At 42.2% G+C, this 15,113-nt stretch overlaps 1 pseudogene; it reads right to left on the reverse strand.

The window, feature by feature from the left end:
- LOC135556898 (zona pellucida sperm-binding protein 3-like) overlaps positions 1-15,113 on the reverse strand; it is a 46,874-nt pseudogene that overhangs the window by 13,789 nt on the left and 17,972 nt on the right.

Below are 15,113 nucleotides of genomic sequence, written 5' to 3' on the forward strand. Positions count from 1 at the left end.
CGTGTGCATGATAGTGATATAAAATGTATGTCATAGATTCCTTTTTCATGATCACAATCTTGTGAAACCCAAACCCTCCAAGGTCCCCCCACAGTTCCCCAATAGCTGTCCGTCAACCATTCGAGACCCCTCCCACAGTCCCCCCCGGAAGAAAATAAAATAAATAATATAATTATTCCATTCCCCACCCCCAAGAACCCCCAATGCACCGACAACCAAGAGAATTAACAAAAGAGAAAAAAGGAAAAAGACAGAAGAAAACAGCAAACAACAATGTAAAAAATAAAATAAAAACAAAGGACATCAAGGACAACTGAAATCATAACAGCAATGTCTACTTTATATATTTGTGTGCATGTCTGGCACTATTACATGTATGTGTGTGTTCTTGTATGTGTTTATTTGAATGAGAGTGTGTGTATATGTACAAACACCTGCACGGCATCAGCCTCAGGCAAACCGGCATTAGTTGTAAAAACACTGCCACTAAGTGTCATTCAAATGTACTTTATTATGCAACTCCACTCCCACTTGTCTTCAATTCCACATACCAACCGTCAGCTTCCCTCAGCCCATCCCATCTATCTCTGCTGGCCACCCACTTCGTGTTTCTACGAAACACATATCTTTCAACAATGCTATGATGTTTAATGTACAATTTCAATCTATCTAATAGAAAATAATCTACAGATTGCGTGTTGAACATAAATACTTTTACTAACATTATTAGTATTAGTATATTAGTAATTGACTGACCCAGTCTCTCCAGATCTCCTAACAGTACTACTTCTATGGTCAATTTTAGATCAATGCTATGCATTTTCAGCCATTCCTGAACCTGAGACCAGAAACAGGCTACCTGAGGGCAATACCAAAATAAATGGTCTTGTAACGTTCGTCGTTGGGAGAAAGAGAGGAGGACCAAGGTGCAGCGTGGTAAGTGTTCATCTTGTTTTAATAAGAAATACTGAACACTGAACAAAACAATAAAACGACAAAACGAACAGTCCTGAACGGTGAAACAAATCACAGAACAGAAATAAAGCACCCACAACTCAAAAGTGAAACCAGGCTACCTAAGTATGGTTCTCAATCAGTGACAATGAGGCCAAACACAGAAATCCCATATCATAGAAAAGAGAACATAGACAACCCACCCAACTCACGCCCTGACCATACTTAAAACAAAGACATAACAAAAGAACTAAGGTCAGAACGTGACAGGTCTATTGATTCTGTATTCTCACAACAAAATCTGTAGAGCTTCGATGATGTTATGCCCCAAATATTCAACATTTTGTTGGTGGCAAGAATTTTATATAATAATTTTAGCTTAACTTCTTCGATATAGGGGGCGCTCTTTTAATTTTTGGATAAAAAAACTTTCCCGTTTTAAAGATATCGTCTGTGAGTGCCCCAGAACTAATGCTACAGGCGAAACCAAGATGAAATTTCATACAGGAAATGCCCCAGATTTTGAATGCGCTGTGTTCCAATGGCTCCTTATATGGCTGTGAATGCGCCAGGAATGAGCCTACACTTTCTGTCATTTCCCCAAGGTGGCGGCAGCATTGTGACGTATTTGTAGGCATATCATTGGAAGATTGATCATAAGAGACTACATTTACCAGGTGTACGCTTGGGGTCCTCCGTCAAAATTATTGCGCAATCTCCAGCTGCGTCCACTTTTCCATTAGGTTCAGAGGAGAAAGGCAACTGCCACGAATTATTTATCATCGAATAGATATGTGAAAAACACATTGAGGATTGATTCTAAACAGCGTTTGCCGTGTTTCAGTCGATATTATGGAGTTAATTTGGAAAACAGTTTGCCGTTTTGATGACTGAATTTTCAGGTTTTTTTGGTACCCAAACATGATGTACAAAACGGAGCGATTTCTCCTACACAAAGAATCTTTCAGGAAAAATGGAACATTTGCTATGTAACTGAGTCTCCTCATTGAAAACATCCGAAGTTCTTCAAAGGTAAATGATTTTATTTGAATCCTTTTCTGGTTTTTGTGCAAATGTTGCCCGCTAAATGCTACGCTAAATGCTACGCTAGCTATCACAAATGCTTGTTTTGCTGAGGTTCAAAAGCATATTTTGAAAATCTGAGATGACAGTGTTGTTAAGAATAGGCTAAGCTTGAGAGCTAGCACATTCATTTCATTTAATTTGCGATTTTCATAAATAGTTAACGTTATGTTATGCTAATGAGCTTGAGGCTATAACTGGATACAGGTTTTTTTCATAGCCAAACGTGAACAAAACGGAGCAATTTGTCCTACACAAATCATATTTTTTTGAAAAACTGAACATTTGCTATCTAACTGAGAGTCTCCTCTTTGAAAACATCTGAAGTTCTTCAAAGGTAAATGATTTAATTTGAATGATTTTCTTGTTTTTGTGAAAATGTTGCTGGCTGTATTCTAGGCTTATAGCTATGCTAGCTATCAACACTCTTACACAAATGCTTGTTTAGCTATGATTGAAAAGCATATTTTGAAAATCTGAGATGACAGTGTTGTTAACAAAAGTCTAAGCTTGAGAGCAAATATATTTATTTAATTTCATTTGCGATTTTCATGAATAGTTAACGTTGCGTTATGCTAATGAGCTTGAGGCTATAAATAGAATCCCGGATCCGGGATTGCTCGACGCAAGAAGTTAACAAAAGGCTAAGCTTGTAAGCCAATATATTTATTTCATTTCATGTGCGATATTCATGAATAGTTAACGTTGCGTTATGCTAATGAGCTTGAGGCTGTGATTATGCTCCCGGATACGGGATTGCTCGACGCTAGAGGTTAAAAGCACAAAGTCTTGAATCTTGTGTTGTTTTATATATCAACCATGGAATCGGTACATCAAAAATCTCTTCCCAACTATTTTTCAATCTGTATGACACAGTTTCAACATCCTGGTCCTCAAATGAAACGAGCATACTTTCCTATTTATGCTCTTTTTTATTCCACATCAAAGTTTTGATCCTTTATATTGGGCAGACAGACCAGTTCCCTACCTCCTCCATTTTTGGTGCAATGCTGTAATCAATTGGTTGTACTCTTGGATTGAGCAGACCTTCCAGTACAATTCTGATAACTCCATGAAGGACACAACTCTTCAATTACAATTTACAATATCATTTAAGAATAAAATACCCCTTTCAAACATCTTTCCCATGAAGAAAGGTATTTTATCAACCAGCACATTTGAGTTCAGTCATAATATGTGTTGTAGCCAGCTCTGCAATGCTTGTTTGAAAAAGACAGATACTTTGAAAAAAGTATCATTTTCAATTAATTTAAAATGGGACATGGCAAACTGCACAAAGGCAAAAAGGCCATTTTTTAACAATGGATGAGCTTTTCTTATTCATCAACTTGAGAAGCATTGAGGGTTAAAATAACACTTTTGAATGAGGGAAGCTTCTAGAGAGAGGTTTAGTGTTTTTATATTTAATAATCTCAACCCACCCAAATCATATTCATTATACAGATAGGCTCGTTTTATTTTGTCTACTTTAGCATCCCAGATAAAGCTAAATATTTTTTGCTCCTATGATTTGAAAAATGAATCATCAGGAGTAGGCAGCGCCGTAAGTAAATGAGTAAACTGAGATATGACTAAGGAGTTAATCAGGTGCAATTTTTCCATAAAAGACAGGTATTTACCTCTCCATGGTTGCAGAATCTTGTCAAGTTTTCTAATGAAAATTATTGTGGAGAGCTTATTTATATCTTTTGTGATATGAATACCGAGTATGTCTACTTCACCATCAGCTCATTTTATAGGTAAGCTGCAAGGTCATGTAAAAGTTTTATTTTTTTAAGGATCCAATACGTAATATTGTACACTTACCATAATTAGGTTTTCATCCAGAGAGTACAGAAAAGTTATCTAGATCTTTAATGGGACATTGCAGGGATCTAGCTTGCAGTCTTAACATAAAACTTGAGTCATCGGCATACATGGACACCTTTGTTTTTAACTTGGAACTCCCTCTCCTGGATCCGGGAGAATTGTTATCAACTGACACCAATTAGCATAATGCAACGGACACAAAATATTACTAGAAAATATTCATATTCATGAAATCACAAGTGAAATATATTGAAACACAGTTTAGCCTTTTGTTAATCACCCTGTCATCTCAGATTTTGAAATTATGCTTTACAGCCAAAGCAAGACAAGCATTTGTGTAGGTTTATCGATAGCCTAGCATAGCATTATGCCTAGCTAGCAGCAGGCGACCTGGTCACGAAAATCAGAAAAGCAATCAAATTAAATCGTTTAACTTTGATCAGCTTCGGATGTTTTCACTCACGAGACTCCCAGTTAGATAGCAAATGTTCCATTTTTCCAAAAATATTATTTTTGCAGCTGAAATAACTCCATTAGTTCTTCACGTTTGGCTGAGAATTCGGTCACAACAACGCCGAAAAATATTCCAAATTAGCTCCATAATATCGACAGAAACATGGCAAACGTTGTTTATAATCAATCCTCAAGGTGTTTTTCAAATATCTGTTCAATAATATACAACCGGGACAGCTGTATTTTCAGTAAGACCGGGAGAAAAAATAGCTACCTCTGTCTATTACGCGAGAATTACTCTGAGAGCCCTCAGCCGGACACTTACGCAATGTAGTCATTTACGCTCATTCTTCAACATAAAGGCATGAAACTTCGTCAAAATGCTGTAGACACCTTGGGGAATACGTAGAAAGAGGAATCTGGTTGATAGCTCATTCACTGCTCAATAGGGACGCATCGGAACGCAGAGCTTTCAAAACATGAGTCACTTCCTGATTGGATTTTTCTCATGCTTTCGGCCGCAATATCAATTTTGTTATACTCACAGACAATATTTTTACAGTTTTGGAAACTTTCGAGTGTTTTCCATCCTAAGCTGTCAATTATATACATATTTTAACATCTTGTCCTGACAAAATAGCCCGTTTACTTTGGGAATGTTATTTTTTCAAAAATGAAAATAGTGCCCCCTAGTTGCAAGCGGTTTTAAGCCTTGGATTTCTAATCCTCTAATGTTGTTATTTGATCTGATTTTAATAGCTAGCTTTTCAATGGCCATAACGAATAAATATGGTGACAGTGGACACCCTTGTTTAACTCCTCTTGACAATTCAAAACTCTCTGAGAAGTAGCCGTTATTTACTATTTTACACCTGGGGTTGCTATACATTATTTTTAGCCATTTTATAAGAGAATTACCAAAGTCTTACTTTATCAAATGCCTTATCAAAATCCACTATAAATACCATTCCTGGCTTCTTCTTTGTTTCATGATGTTCTATTATTTCTAGTAGTTGTCGTATATTATCTGAACCTATATTATACTGGAAAAATTCAGTTATAAATGATTTTGTCTCAGTTAAAAATAAGTTGTCCTCTAGTACACTGATTAAATTTCCAATATCACATCCACGTGGAAAATATGTAAGAGTTATGTGAATGCCAATTGGATAATGATCCGATCGCTTTCTGTCTCCTATTAAAACAGTTTTAACCTTTGATGCTAGAGAGAAAGAGACAAGAAAGTAGTCAAGAATACTAGCTTGATTAAGTCTTCTCCATGTACAGTGGGGCAAAAAAGTATTTAGTCAGCCACCAATTGTGCAAGTTCTCCCACTTAAAAAGATGAGAGAGGCCTGTAATTTTCATCATAGGTACACTTCAACTATGACAGACAAAATGAGAAAAAAAATCCAGAAAATCACATTGTAGGATTTTTTATGAATTTGATGATCAGGGCACTACGAGAATCTTCTCCATGACAAGGGCCTCCCTCGTTGTATCCTCTTCCTGAGATCATGAGGCATTATGTATTAATAAGTTTCTTGCTCATCGTCATTTGAAGGCTGACCTACTTCCTGAATGAGAGTAACCCAAGGCCCCCGGTAAGTCATGTCAAGTTGGATACATTGAGAGCCCTACTGACATCTCTCTGTAATGAGAGCTGAAGTGATGGAGAGTGAGCATGAGCCCTAAGGAGGATCTCTGAAGACAGTGTGTTTGACTCTTGCATGAGTAAACCACCAGTGACTCAACAACCTTTTAAGAGCCTTACTGAATCAACTGAATTACTGCATCAACTGGTAACTTGGTTTCAGGGACAAGTTTTTTTTTCTCCATGCAAAAATGTGCATTTAGTTTATTATGTCCAAAATGGTGTTGAATCAGCTTGCACCGGGAAGAGAAACGTGATATTCGGGCGATTGTTCTTAGAATACCTATTGTAAACTGAATAGTATAACTTATGTTGTGCTGTTATTTACATTTACATTTACATTTAAGTCATTTAGCAGACGCTCTTATCCAGAGCAACTTACAAATTGGTGAATTCACCTTCTGACATCCAGTGGAACAGCCACTTACAATAGTGCATCTAAATCATTTAAGGGGGGGGTGAGAAGGATTACTTATCCTATCCTAGGTATTCCTTGAAGAGGTGGGGTTTCAGGTGTCTCCGCCGGAAGGTGGTGATTGACTCTGCTGTCCTGGCGTCGTGAGGGAGTTTGTTCCACCATTGGGGGGCCAGAGCAGCGAACAGTTTTGACTGGGCTGAGCGGGAACTGTACTTCCTCAGTGGTAGGGAGGCGAGCAGGCCAGAGGTGGATGAACGCAGTGCCCTTGTTTGGGTGTAGGGCCTGATCAGAGCCTGGAGGTACTGCAGTGCCGTTCCCCTCACAGCTCCGTAGGCAAGCACCATGGTCTTGTAGCGGATGCGAGCTTCAACTGGAAGCCAGTGGAGAGAGCGGAGGAGCGGGGTGACGTGAGAGAACTTGGGAAGGTTGAACACCAGACGGGCTGCGGCGTTCTGGATGAGTTGTAGGGGTTTAATGGCACAGGCAGGGAGCCCAGCCAACAGCGAGTTGCAGTAATCCAGACGGGAGATGACAAGTGCCTGGATTAGGACCTGCGCCGCTTCCTGTGTGAGGCAGGGTCGTACTCTGCGGATGTTGTAGAGCATGAACCTACAGGAACGGGCCACCGCCATGATGTTGGTTGAGAACGACAGGGTGTTGTCCAGGATCACGCCAAGGTTCTTAGCGCTCTGGGAGGAGGACACAATGGAGTTGTCAACCGTGATGGCGAGATCATGGAACGGGCAGTCCTTCCCCGGGAGGAAGAGCAGCTCCGTCTTGCCGAGGTTCAGCTTGAGGTGGTGATCCGTCATCCACACTGATATGTCTGCCAGACATGCAGAGATGCGATTCGCCACCTGGTCATCAGAAGGGGGAAAGGAGAAGATCAATTGTGTGTCATCTGCATAGCAATGATAGGAGAGACCATGTGAGGTTATGACAGAGCCAAGTGACTTGGTGTATAGCGAGAATAGGAGAGGGCCTAGAACCGAGCCCTGGGGGACACCAGTGGTGAGAGCGCGTGGTGAGGAGACAGATTCTCGCCACGCCACCTGGTAGGAGCGACCTGTCAGGTAGGACGCAATCCAAGCGTGGGCCGCGCCGGAGATGCCCAACTCGGAGAGGGTGGAGAGGAGGATCTGATGGTTCACAGTATCGAAGGCAGCCGATAGGTCTAGAAGGATGAGAGCAGAGGAGAGAGAGTTAGCTTTAGCAGTGCGGAGCGCCTCCGTGATACAGAGAAGAGCAGTCTCAGTTGAATGACTAGTCTTGAAACCTGACTGATTTGGATCAAGAAGGTCATTCTGAGAGAGATAGCGGGAGAGCTGGCCAAGGACGGCACGTTCAAGAGTTTTGGAGAGAAAAGAAAGAAGGGATACTGGTCTGTAGTTGTTGACATCGGAGGGATCGAGTGTAGGTTTTTTCAGAAGGGGTGCAACTCTCGCTCTCTTGAAGACGGAAGGGACGTAGCCAGCGGTCAGGGATGAGTTGATGAGCGAGGTGAGGTAAGGGAGAAGGTCTCCGGAAATAGTCTGGAGAAGAGAGGAGGGGATAGGGTCAAGCGGGCAGGTTGTTGGGCGGCCGGCCGTCACAAGAAGCGAGATTTCATCTGGAGAGAGAGGGGAGAAAGAGGTCAGAGCACAGGGTAGGGCAGTGTGAGCAGAACCAGCGGTGTCGTTTGACTTAGCAAACGAGGATCGGATGTCGTCGACCTTCTTTTCAAAATGGTTGACGAAGTCATCTGCAGAGAGGGAGGAGGGGGGGGGGGGGGATTTAGGAGGGAGGAGAAGGTGGCAAAGAGCTTCCTAGGGTTAGAGGCAGATGCTTGGAATTTAGAGTGGTAGAAAGTGGCTTTAGCAGCAGAGACAGAGGAGGAAAATGTAGAGAGGAGGGAGTGAAAGGATGCCAGGTCCGCAGGGAGGCGAGTTTTCCTCCATTTCCGCTCGGCTGCCCGGAGCTCTGTTCTGTGAGCTCGCAATGAGTCGTCGAGCCACGGAGCGGGAGGGGAGGACCGAGCCGGCCTGGAGGATAGGGGACATAGAGAGTCAAAGGATGCAGAAAGGGAAGAGAGGAGGGTTGAGGAGGCAGAATCAGGAGATAGGTTTGAGAAGGTATGAGCAGAGGGAAGAGATGATAGGATGGAAGAGGAGAGAGTAGCGGGGGAGAGAGAGCGAAGGTTGGGACGGCGCGATACCATCCGAGTAGGGGCAGTGTGGGAAGTGTTGGATGAGAGCGAGAGGGAAAAGGATACAAGGTAGTGGTCAGAGACTTGGAGGGGAGTTGCAATGAGGTTAGTGGAAGAACAGCATCTAGTAAAGATGAGGTCGAGCGTATTGCCTGCCTTGTGAGTAGGGGGGGAAGGTGAGAGGGTGAGGTCAAAAGAGGAGAGGAGTGGAAAGAAGGAGGCAGAGAGGAATGAGTCAAAGGTAGACGTGGGGAGGTTAAAGTCGCCCAGGACTGTGAGAGGTGAGCCGTCCTCAGGAAATGAGCTTATCAAGGCATCAAGCTCATTGATAAACTCTCCGAGGGAACCTGGAGGGCGATAAATGATAAGGATGTTAAGCTTGAAAGGGCTGGTAACTGTGACAGCATGGAATTCAAAGGAGGCGATAGACAGATGGGTAAGGGGAGAAAGAGAGAATGACCACTTGGGAGAGATGAGGATCCCGGTGCCACCACCCCACTGACCAGAAGCTCTCGGGGTGTGCGAGAACACGTGGGCGGACGAAGAGAGAGCAGTAGGAGTAGCAGTGTTATCTGTGGTGATCCATGTTTCCGTCAGTGCCAAGAAGTCGAGGGACTGGAGGGAGGCATAGGCTGAGATGAACTCTGCCTTGTTGGCCGCAGATCGGCAGTTCCAGAGGCTACCGGAGACCTGGAACTCCAAGTGGGTCGTGCGCGCTGGGACCACCAGATTAGGGTGGCCGCGGCCACGCGGTGTGGAGCGTTTGTATGGTCTGTGCAGAGAGGAGAGAACAGGGATAGATAGACACATAGTTGACAGGCTACAGAAGAGGCTACGCTAATGCAAAGGAGATTGGAATGACAAGTGGACTACACGTCTCGAATGTTCAGAAAGTTAAGCTTACGTAGCAAGAATCTTATTGACTAAAATGATTGAAATGATACAGTATTGCTTTCTAACTATTAATTAGGTAACTTCTCTGCAGAGACATCCATGGCATCCATCTGGGCATGCTCCACACGTCCTGTACGTATCAAGGAGACAGGGTGGAACTTATTTGCCTTTGTTTTTCCAGTGTTCAGAGCATTTCAAAATCTCAACTGACCTTCAAAATCTCAATTGACCTTGGACCCAAGTAGAACAAAGAGACAAAGAAACTCACTAAAGAAAGGTTAACATTATCAGAATGGCAGGATGATAATGGCATAACAACATCAGAAGCAGAAGTATTTAGCATGCTTAAGCATTGGCTTAAGCATGACAACAATTGAAAAAAAAGACACACCTTCAATGCATTCATTAGGGCTCAAAATACTTAGTCTGTTGGTCATCACAACATGACCAAAATAAAAATTGTATACTCTCCCTTGCCTATCCCCTCGCAGGGTAGCCTAGTGGTTAGAGCATTGGACTAGTGACCAGAAGGTTGCAAGTTCAAATCCCGAGCTGACAAGGTACAAATCTGTTGTTCTGCCCCTGAACAGGCAGTTAACCCACTGTTCCTAGGCCGTCATTGAAAATAAGAAGTTGTTCTTAACTGACTTGCCTAGTTAAATAAAGGTAAAATAAAAAAATTCTCTACACTGAGTTTTTTCTGTCCTCCCTGAGGAAATAACTGGAACATTTGGATGTTGCCAGTGTTGCAGGGTGAGGCGCTGCGGAACACTGAGGCTGCGGAATCGAGTGAGGGAGTGAGTGGACGAGAGCGGCGGCAGGAAGGGAAATTGATTCCCCCTCTGTCCGCCACCAGCACACAGGCTGATTAATGCCACGACTGTGTGGAGGGCCCTGGAGAGATGTGTGTGCCCTTGCGCCTGTGTATTTAACATTGTGTGCTTGAGTGAGAATATGTGAGTGTGTTTGTGTGTTTGTGTTACCGAGTGTGTGAGAAGAAATGGGCAAATTATATGTTAAAGGATCGGACCCTTTTTTCAATTTTTGCCTTAAAATGACATACCCAAATCTAACTGTCTGGAGCTCAGGACCTGAAGCAAGGATATGCATATTTTTTATACCATTTGAAAGGAAACACTTAAAAGTTTGTGGAAATCTGAATTTAATGTAGGAGAATATAACACATTAGATCTGGTAAAAAATAATAAAGAAAAAATGTAAATTTTTTCATCATCTTTGAAATGCAAGAGAAAGGTTACAATGTACTAATCCAGGTTAGGTGTGATTTCGATTTTGGCCGCTAGATGGCAGCAGTGTACGTGCAAAGTGTTATACTGATTCATTGAACCATTGCATTTCTGCTCAAAATGTTCTATCAAGACTGCCCAAATGTGCCTAATAGGTTTATTAACACATTTTCAAGTCCATACATATACACTCTCCTCAAACAGTAGCATGGTATTATTTCACTGTAAATAAGATGAACAATAATTTAAGCTTTCTGCCCATATCAGATATGTCCATGTCTTGGGAAATTTTCTTGTTACTTCAACCTCATGCTAATGACATTGGCCTACGTTATCTCAACCGTCCTGAGGGGGGCACAAATCCTGTAGAGGTTACAAATACAAGAAACTCCATTAAACCAGCGTATGAGACTAAAATACAAATTACTTTTGCAAAGTATTGTATCTAGATAAAATACATGTATTTTGTATTATTCAAATGTACAAAAATACAAAATACATTTGCAAGTACTCGTGTTCACTACAACATTCTCTATAACGGTAACCCAAAATTGTTTTACTTGCTATGACTGTGATACAGCATGTGGTTGTTTATCTACCTAAGTCACTCTGGATGAAATTGTCTGCTAAATGACCTAAATGTAAATGTAAAAATGAACAATTGCAAAACACACCAAACACACATTTTATCAGGATTTTATCAGAGACATATAGAGAGTTAGGCCAATGCGGTTTTATGATCTGAGAGCGTAAATTTATCCTCCATAGCCATTGCTAAGTGATAATTAACACTACCTATGATGATGTTCAGTGAAAAGCAGATATGCAATTTGTTGACACTACAAACATAAAAGACTGATACACATTATCCCGAATGCTAATCAATACATTTGTCTGTTAAATTCGCTGCTCTGTTTTGCTTGTTACAGCGGGTCACTTAACCTGGAATTGCTCTCGTATTGTTACATCGCCAACATTTCAAGAATAAAGTTCTATATGTGCTCTAACATGGCGACCATTCTTAAACCTGGCATAACTCTCTATACATATGGCCCTGGGTATTATTAATTGTCTTTCCATTTTGGGGTGGAGGTCATGATAATATTACCCAGCATGCTTTGCAAGTGTTTGTTTTTTACAATTACATGTACATTTTTGTCATTTAGCAGGTACTCTTATCACACCATAGTGCCATCAGACTTCTGATACCAATGCAGGGTGAAAGGGGGCCACACAATTTTGAACCGCTATAAAAATTGTCTAAAAAATATAATTGTTGCAATAAACTTTTAACATCATATATTTACAAAATAATACATATGGGAGCAGTCAGCCACCTGAAGATGACTCTAGTAGTCGAAACGCGTTGCAGTTGTGCATTCTGATGTACTAGGCTGACTGCTCCCATATGTATTCTTTTGTATATATATTATGTTAATAGTTCACAAAAATGTATTGCAAGTACCGGCCGTCCAGTCGTCTTCTTTCTTTGGATTACCTGCCATTTAGGGGCCTACATTCCCACTGCCTTCTTCTCAGCATAGAAAAGTATTTAGCATATTAAAATGACAAATTACAGGTCTTGAAGAATGTTGTTACAAAATACATTGGATTGTAGTTCAGGCCAGTGTAACACTGGCCTGAACGGCAGGTAGGTAGCCTAGTGGTTAGAGCATTGGACTAGTAACCGAAAGGTTGCTAGACTGAACCCCGAGCTGAGAAGGTAAAAATCTGTCATTCCAATGTTCCCTGGTAGACTGCCATTGTGAATAAGAATTTCTCCTGAATTGCCTAGTTAAATAAAGGTTAAATAAAAACACAAATGACAAAATACTCTGAAGTAATTAAATATGTAATTAAAATACTGCCCATCTCTGTGTGTGAGTGTTCGACCAGAAATTGAGGAGAAGAAGAAAGGACCGAAGGAAAGTAGTGTTTATTAAAGTCCCCTGTGTTTATTAAGGTCCCCTGTGTTTATTAAAGTCCCCTGTGTTTATTAAGGTCCCCTTTGTTTATTAAAGTCCCCTGTGTTTATTAAAGTCCCCTGTGTTTATTAAGGTCCCCTGTGTTTATTAAGGTCCCCTGTGTTTATTAAAGTCCCCTGTGTTTATTAAGGTCCCCTGTGTTTATTAAGGTCCGCTGTGTTGAGGTGTGCCACCCTGTTTCTTTTTCTCTCTCTCGCTCCCTCTGATGAATATTCCTCTCCTGCTCTTGAGTCAGGAGCTGTTTCCTTTACCCAGGAGGACCGGGCACAAACACTTTCCCGAGGGAGTGAGACACCCGTTTGCTCCATACTCCGTCTCTCTCTCTCTCTTCCCCGCTCTGTCTCTAATTGATTGAAGCCTATAAAGGCATCCATACTGTTGTGCCCTGCCTTGATGTAACGGGCCCATGAGACTTCCTGGGTAGACAGCGCTGCCAGGTAGGTGGTTGGCTGGGACTAAAGCGATATGCCATTATATTTAAAGTGCACAGAGCTAGGTTGAGGCAGAATTCCCAGGGGGTGTATGCTGGGTCGTCTGTAGAGCTAGTGCTTTGCTTTTCATGTCGATACAGGAGAAGACTCCCAGCAAGAAGTGTGTGTGTTGCGAGGGGGAGCGTTACTGGGGGATTATTAGCTTTTGTATTCAGGCAAACATATTGGTTGTGAGAATACACACACATGTGTACACATGCCCTAAAACATCAAATACAGAGTCTCCCATCCTGGGAATGCCCAAACTAACATACACATTTACTCAATGGACACACATGACTACATTCTCTCGTACATAACAAGGTCAAAACTACACAACCGTCATCCACCCAACAGATCAACAAAGGCAACAACACACTGACTAACATACTGTACATGTGCAGAACGAATCCCTGCCATTGCCCTCAGCGCTTTGTAATCACTTATTAAAGCTGCAATCCATAGCAGGAAAACTGCCATGTCAGTTTGCAATATTATAACAACAAAGACGTTACTTCAAACAACGAACACAGTTTCTTTTCCTGTCTGACATCATTGAACATCATTGCACGCCGATTGAACAGCAGAGTATGTCCTACAATTATATATATTTTTTACCACGATGCTGGATGCTCATGTCCTCAAAACAATAACAAATGTGCCCGGGGCGGCCATTGCGCTGTTTCACCTATCGCGGATTGCAGATCTCAGCTTTAGGCCAGAGGGCCCCTTACTGGCCCTCCAACCCCCATCCAGCTCCCGACCAGGCCTGCTTAGCCCCCTACAGAAACCAGCAAGCTGAGGGTTGTTGCGGTGTCAGTGTGGCTGCTACTTATAGCGTCAGCAGCCTGCAGTTGAGTTGCAGGTGTGCATAGAGGCAGCCCTCCTGCATGCTGAGTAAGATTACCAATCCTACCACAGAAGCCCCCACTCCCTCCAGCTGTGGGATCAGGGGTGGAGAGACAAGGAGAGGGGGGATTGGACGCATTGGACTGAAAGATCACAAACTAATTAAGGTCATAATGGAGTTCAAGCCTGTTAAAATTGTTTATGAATCATTGGGGGTTGGGAAAAGTGGTTTTTCCCCAGTGTCCTCTATATAATTAGCCAGAGCCAAGGTCACACACACACACACGCACACACACACACACACACACACACACACACACCCTACTGGTGGTGGGGCTCGAATCAGGGCACCCCCAAAAAATGTATAAACTGCTGCTGCGGACAGATTGCAGCATTTGCAACGGTCCGAGGAACAGGGCTGATCTGCCTTCTGTATTAATTTCATCAATAAATAGTAGCAGCCTTGTGGGGCTCTTAGGCGCTGAAATGCACCTTCAGTGATATTAATGAGGTTTCAAAACTTATTCAGCCTATTTATTATTCGTTAACTGAAAGGGGAAAAAAGAGGGCAACCATTTAGCTCAATGTCGCAAGAGGTTTTTGCACGGATGTCATTGAGTTTTTTCTTAAAACAGCCAATTTGGTGATCATAACAGCACATTTAAGCAGACCTTATTTATGTTAAGTGCACCAGGGGCATTACTGCCTTCTTGCTGATAGTGCATTGTGATTGGGCAATGCTCTTTGGTGTTGTCAGAGTGTTGTTTGTTCCTGGTCAGGAAGAACTGATCCCAAACCTGTAGATTTAAAAGCATCTGCTTAAGTTGGCTTTGTGAAGTGGGAACATCATCCTGATTTGACGAGACAACCATTTGTATCTCAATTAGGTTGCCCTTTCTACAATCACTCAATAGAAGATTAACATGTGTCCATTGAGAGATGAAATTAAACTGATAAAGCGGCCACAGATGATGATCCCATTCCCCACCCGTTTGATTTGGCAAACGATTCTGTGGGCCAGGCCCAGGAGGTTTATTGACATAGGCAGTAGGGCCAACGTGTTAAAGACTTAAGGAGATCTGCTCCCGCTC

Source organism: Oncorhynchus masou, chromosome 15, assembly GCF_036934945.1.
Source record: "Oncorhynchus masou masou isolate Uvic2021 chromosome 15, UVic_Omas_1.1, whole genome shotgun sequence".
NCBI lineage: Eukaryota > Metazoa > Chordata > Actinopteri > Salmoniformes > Salmonidae > Oncorhynchus > Oncorhynchus masou.